The following is a 6,000-nucleotide window of genomic DNA, read 5'->3' as shown; positions in this document are numbered from 1 at the left end:
CATGGATCGTGCTTTCAAACTGGTTATTAAAAAAAAGTGTTAATAAAAAAGTCCAAGACTCTTCTGGGTAATTTTAAAAAGCTGGCCAGTTTCACACTATAAAATTATTTGATAGCCTCATTCAACTAATTCTATAGGGCTATGAGAGTGAAGTCAGGAATATATAGGAAGGAACAGAATGTCAATACAAATCCTGCATCTTCAGTTCTCTAACTCTGTGCATCCACTGAAATCCCCCTAAACAATGGAGCTTGGATGTTTCCCTTACAGCTCATCATACTAAAAGATATTTTCAAATTCTGGTGTCACCTCACAGTAACAGCAGCACAAACACCTTCCACTACCAGGCACATTGTGAACTAACACAAAACCCCGCAAAAAAGACACTCAAAATCTATACTGCAATCCCATCGTAACATAACAGTAATAACACCAAGGACTCAAACAACAATAACCCTACCTTTGAAAAAGCAAGGGTAAATATTACACTGGGTCCTAGAACACCAATACACCACCTACTGAGGAAACAAAACAAACCTGATTGCTAATGATCCCTATACAGACACTATATGCAAGCAGAATCTCTCATCATGGTCACACATACAGAGCAGAGACAGACCTCTCATCAAATACAGAATAAAGCCACAAAGTATAAACAGAAATGTGCAGACAAAAACTGAACTGCAAAACGCATCACGCCAGACTCTATACAGTGTAACAATGGAAAAACAAAAATTTCACCATTCCTTGTGAAACAAATCAATAATATAAAGATATATAAATCATTAATCAGAATTATAAAACTATACAAATAAGATAATTTCAAAACAGCTGATGAATAGAATATCCAATAATTAAAGATTAATGCAAAATTTGAAAGCTTTACCAAACACCAATAAAATATTTCAAACAGCAGACACATCACATACTACCCAATAATTAAAATGGTAGTCAATCAAGAAAAATGAACTTAAAAAGCCACCTTTACTTACCCTCTCCAGCAGTTCTCCTACTCCTTTCCCTTGCAGGCCATACCAGAAGCAGCAGTAGCTGCTGAAGCTGTCCTCACAGTCCTCTTCCTTAGGGACCACAACCAGTCTCTTCTCTCTCTCTCACACACACACGTCACACCCTCAGGACCAGTTTCTGTCTCTCACACATCACTCATCTCCCCAACCAGTCTCTCTCTCTCACACACACACACACACGCCAGTCACCTCTCTGGCCAGTCTCTCTCAATCACACAATGCTCTTGCTCTCTCTTACTAACACACAGACTTTCAATCACACACATGCTCTCTCTATTTCACTTACACACAAGCTCTCAATCACACACGTTCTATCTCACTTACAAACAGGCTCAATCACACACATGCCCTCTCTCACAGCCACAAGCCAGCCAAAAACATGCTCCATCTCTCTCGCACACACACACACAAGCACCCTCCCTGACGCACATATACACCACACACATACAGAAGCACTCTCCCTGTCTCACATACACATTACACTCACAGAAGCACCTTGCTTTCAGACACAGCATTTTTCACTTTTAGTAAAAGTGAAAGTGATGCTCCCAACCATTAAGAAAACCACATTCCTATCAGAAGGCGCAATGACACCCTTACTTCAGGTTCTGTCTTCCCAAGGGACAGCCACCTACACCTTCTCTTGTTTTATGCTTTCAGGCAATAAAGCAAGTGTGTTTCTTCAAACTATCAGTCGTATGATTATTCATGTGGGAGATATGGAACAGAAAGACATCCTTAGTCAGCTTCCCTTTTAAATGGGAAGACTCCTGTCTTAGTCATTTAAAAATATACATTTTCTAAAGGCTTTAAAAAAAAAAAAAAAAAAAAAGCAAAACAGTTTCAGATTGGAACTATTCTAGTCTTCATGCTTAAATTATGCTTAAAAAAAACCAACCAAAAAACCCACCTGGGATCAGTATCTTAAATTTGTGATTTTGCTGAGATGAACATTTTAAATACTTTAATTTTTTTTTTTACTTTAGTATTTGTCTCTACCCACTTTGTTAAATTTTATTTTCCAGCAGAGGGATTCTTAAAATTTAGTAATTTCATCTTTCATCCAACTTTTCAACAAAATCAGCACAAAAGTTGAGGTATATGTATTATCACACTTCATTTTTTTTTAACTGGCAGATTCTTTTCTCACTTACACATCACATACACACACACACAGAAGCTCCATTCCTTTCTTATATATACATCACATCATATACACACACACACACACACACACACACACACAGAAAGAAGATTGGCGCAGCCGGTCTAGCTGATCACGTGGCCAAAGAAAGGAAGATCGGTGCAGCTGGAGACCAGCGCTGCGGCAGGCAGCCAGCCCCCGACTCTCCCTGCCTCCCCCCCAGTGCCACCCTCCCGACGCCCCCCCTGGTGGTCCAGCAGAGGGCCCGGGAGTGATCTGCCACTCCCGGGATCTCGGCTGCCACTAAGCAAAATGGCGCCGGTGGCCTTCAGCCCCTGTCACATGGTAGGGGCTAAAGGTCACCGGCGCCATTTTGCTTAGTGGCAGCCGAGGCCCGGGAGCAGCAGATCGCTCCCGGGACCTCCGCTGGACCACTAGGGGGGTGTTGGGAGGGTGACACTGGCGGGGCGGCAGGGCGAGTCGGGAGCTGGCTGCCTGCCGCGGCGCCCCCTAAATCTCAACGCTTGGTCTCCATCTAGGCGAGTCGAAGGCTGGCAGAATTTTGAAAGGGCACTTTTTGCCCTTTCAAAATTCTGCTGCCTGCCGCGGCGCCCCCTAAGTCTTGGCGCCCTAGGCACAGGCCTAGCTCGCCTAGTGGTTCCGCCGGCCTTGCTCTCAGTCACAGAGACAAACACACGCTCTCACACTTTCTCGGACACAAAGACACCCACATACACAGTCTGCTGCTGTGCTGCATCTCAATGCTCCCCCTCCCCAATACTGCCACATCATTACGTAAAGCGCTGGCTTACCAGCAGTCCTATCCCAGCCTTTCCCGTGTCCATCCCTTCTTGATGACCCCAGTCTTCAGGAGACTCAGTGCAGAAAACCTCACACATGCAAAACACAGACAGACGAGGGTCTGTCTGTGTTTTGCCCTGTATTTTGTCCTGTGTTTTGACCTGTATTGGTGAGGACCAATACAGGTCAAAGAGACCATAAGCATAAAAGAAATACAGTGGACCCTAAAGTTACAACTGGCGTGACATACGAACAACTTGGGTTACAACCAAAGTCTTGTTACAACCTGAATGCCAGCCAAGGCCAGGTGTATCCCCTCGTGCGTGCGGTTGCTTCAAATTGGGCGTTTTTTCCTGTCAATCACATTTTTTTGGACTTGTTGGGTGGGACTTCTACTCTGCTGTTGCAGTGATTGGCTGCTGCTGCTGCTGCCGATGAGGCCTGTCCATCTCAGGCGCATCCAGAGCTGCAAATGTTCACAGGAGCACGTAGGCAGACCTGGCACAGCATTGCAGCAAGCAACAGCATCACTGGTGACCAAGGAAGCTTCTGTGCAGCAGCAGAAAGGGAGTGTAGCACTCAGCTGGCTACAGCAAGGTATCAGGAGGGGAGGAATGAGTATGCTGGAAGGGGGAAATGAGTGTTTGGGGGCCAGAGATGTGCTCTGAGGGGGTGGGGAGGGGGAATCCTCCCCCTCCTCCGAATGGCTGCAATCACCAAGTGTAGAGACGCCATCCAGAAATGTGGCACCCACAGACCTACATGCACCTTCCTCAGACCTAGAAAGGGCAAATAGTCCCCTTCCGCCTTTGGGACTACAAATTAGATGGAATACCATCCTCCACCCCACTCTCCTGGAGGCACTGGAATAATCGGCTCCAGGTGATATAGACGATCTAAAGTGGAGCATGTCACCTCTCATTTGGTGTGGGCAGCACATGAGGAACTCATGTAGTCCTCGCGAACCTTCCAAGGCATAGCTGTCTCATTTTGATCCCCTCTTCACAAAAGTGGGCCAACTGCCATCCTACGATCTCTGTAGAAGAGTGGACTAGCTGTGCTGCTTTCAGCGCACTTACTCTGTCTAGCACTGGCGCTGAAGCTGCCACAGGAATCCGGAAAGGACTGCAGCATGGCAGATGCCTGCCTCTGAGAGGAGGATTCCCTGCCTGGCCGATACTTATTTGGAAGCTCTTTTCGTTCCTCTTGGGCTCAACCTTGGGTAAGGGACCCATCCAAGGGCCTCCCCAGCTGATCCTGGCATTCACCAAAAATCGGTTTGCCCGTGAAGAAAAGACTGCAAAGTTGCTTCTTGAACCTGAAGACAAAGTTCTGGTCAGCAGACCTCAAATTACACGCTTAAAGCGTACAGCAAATCATACAAAGCTTTCACTATATGAGCTCCCGCAGCCTCCAAATGCTCTGTCCGCTTGGATGAAAGAGAGATTCCTACCTCCTTTACCTAAAGATGTTTTTTATTTATTTATTTAGCTATTTTCTATACCGGCTTTCACGACCAGGGGTCACATCAAACCGGTTTACATTGAACAGTTTGTGCATTAAAACATAGAACTGGAACAACTAACTGGTGCAGAAAATACAGTTACAATGAACAAGGAATTATACAACTGGGAGAGTGGGAAGAAGAAGAAGAAGAGAGTATAACAATTAATAAAAATGCATTTACAATGGATCTTTACAAAATATGTAACTTAAAGACCCAGACTGAGAGCAGTCCTGGTCTGGAGTAGGTGGTGGATGATTAAGACTTTATAGTGGAGTTATGAGATGATGCGAACTCTGAAAAAAGTAATTAAGGGATAATATTAACATGGGTTAATCTAAGATCGGAAAGGCTTTTCTGAAAAGCCAGGTTTTTAGTCTTTTTCTAAAAGTTAGTAAGCATGTTTCCTGGCGCAGCTCTACTGGGATAGAGTTCCATAAGTGTGGTCCTGCTGTTGATGGTGCTCTGTCTTCAAGTGATTTGTGTTTGAAGGTTTTGGCGTGTGGAACCTGTAATGTTTCTTTATAGCAATTCCTGGTTGGTCTGACTGTGGAGTGTTTTTCCAGGGGGATTTGTAGATTTAATGGTGCAAGATGATGGATGACTTTGAAGATGGAAGTTATGGACTTATACATTATTCTGTATTGAATAGGTAGCCAGTGAAGGGCTATCAGGATCGGGGTTATGTGGTCGAATCTCCTAGAGTTGGTCAGAATTCTGGCAGCTGTGTTCTGCACCATCTGTAGCAGTTTTGTATGAGAAGCTGGAAGGCCTAGTAGAATGGAATTACAATAGTCCAGCTTGGAAAATATAATTGATTGTAAAATTGTTCTGAAGTCGCGGGAATGGAAGAGCGGTCTGATTTTTTTGAGGATGTATAATTTGTAAAAACAGTCCTTGGTCGTTTGGTTAATGAATGGTTTTAGGGTTAGGCGGTTGTCGAGGATAACTCCTAGATCTCTTACGTTTGTGTTTTGCAGGTTGGCTGGTGGATTTGAGGTGATCTTGTTATTGTCGTGGGCTATGATGAGGAATTCTGTTTTTGAAGCGTTGAGAATCAGGTTCAGACTGTTGAGGAGGTGTTTGATCTCCGTTAGGCAGCTCTCCCAGAATTCTAATGTGTTTGTAATGGATTTATTTATGGGGATAACGATCTGCACGTCGTCTGCGAATAGGAAGTGTTTTAATTTTAGTTTAGTAAGAAGGTGGCAGAGTGGGAGAGGTAAATATTAAAAAGGGTTGGAGAAAGGGAGGAACCCTGTGGCACCCCTTGTGAAGACAGATGGTATTGAGATTCTTTATTGTGGATTTTAACCTTGTATCCTCTGTTCTCCAAGAAGGTTTTGAACCAGGTCCGTGCAGTGCCTGAAACTCCAATGTTTGCCAGTTGGTTTAGTAGGATGTGATGGTTAACCGTATCGAATGCCGCCGAGAAGTCTAGGAGAATTAGAAGGTATGCGTGACCTTTATCGATGCCGGCTAGGAGGAAGTCTGTAAGAGAGAGCAATAGTGTTTCCGTGCTT

This window comes from Rhinatrema bivittatum, chromosome 5 (assembly GCF_901001135.1).
Source record: "Rhinatrema bivittatum chromosome 5, aRhiBiv1.1, whole genome shotgun sequence".
Taxonomy (NCBI): Eukaryota; Metazoa; Chordata; class Amphibia; order Gymnophiona; family Rhinatrematidae; genus Rhinatrema; species Rhinatrema bivittatum.
Note: the sequence above shows the minus strand (reverse complement) of the source record.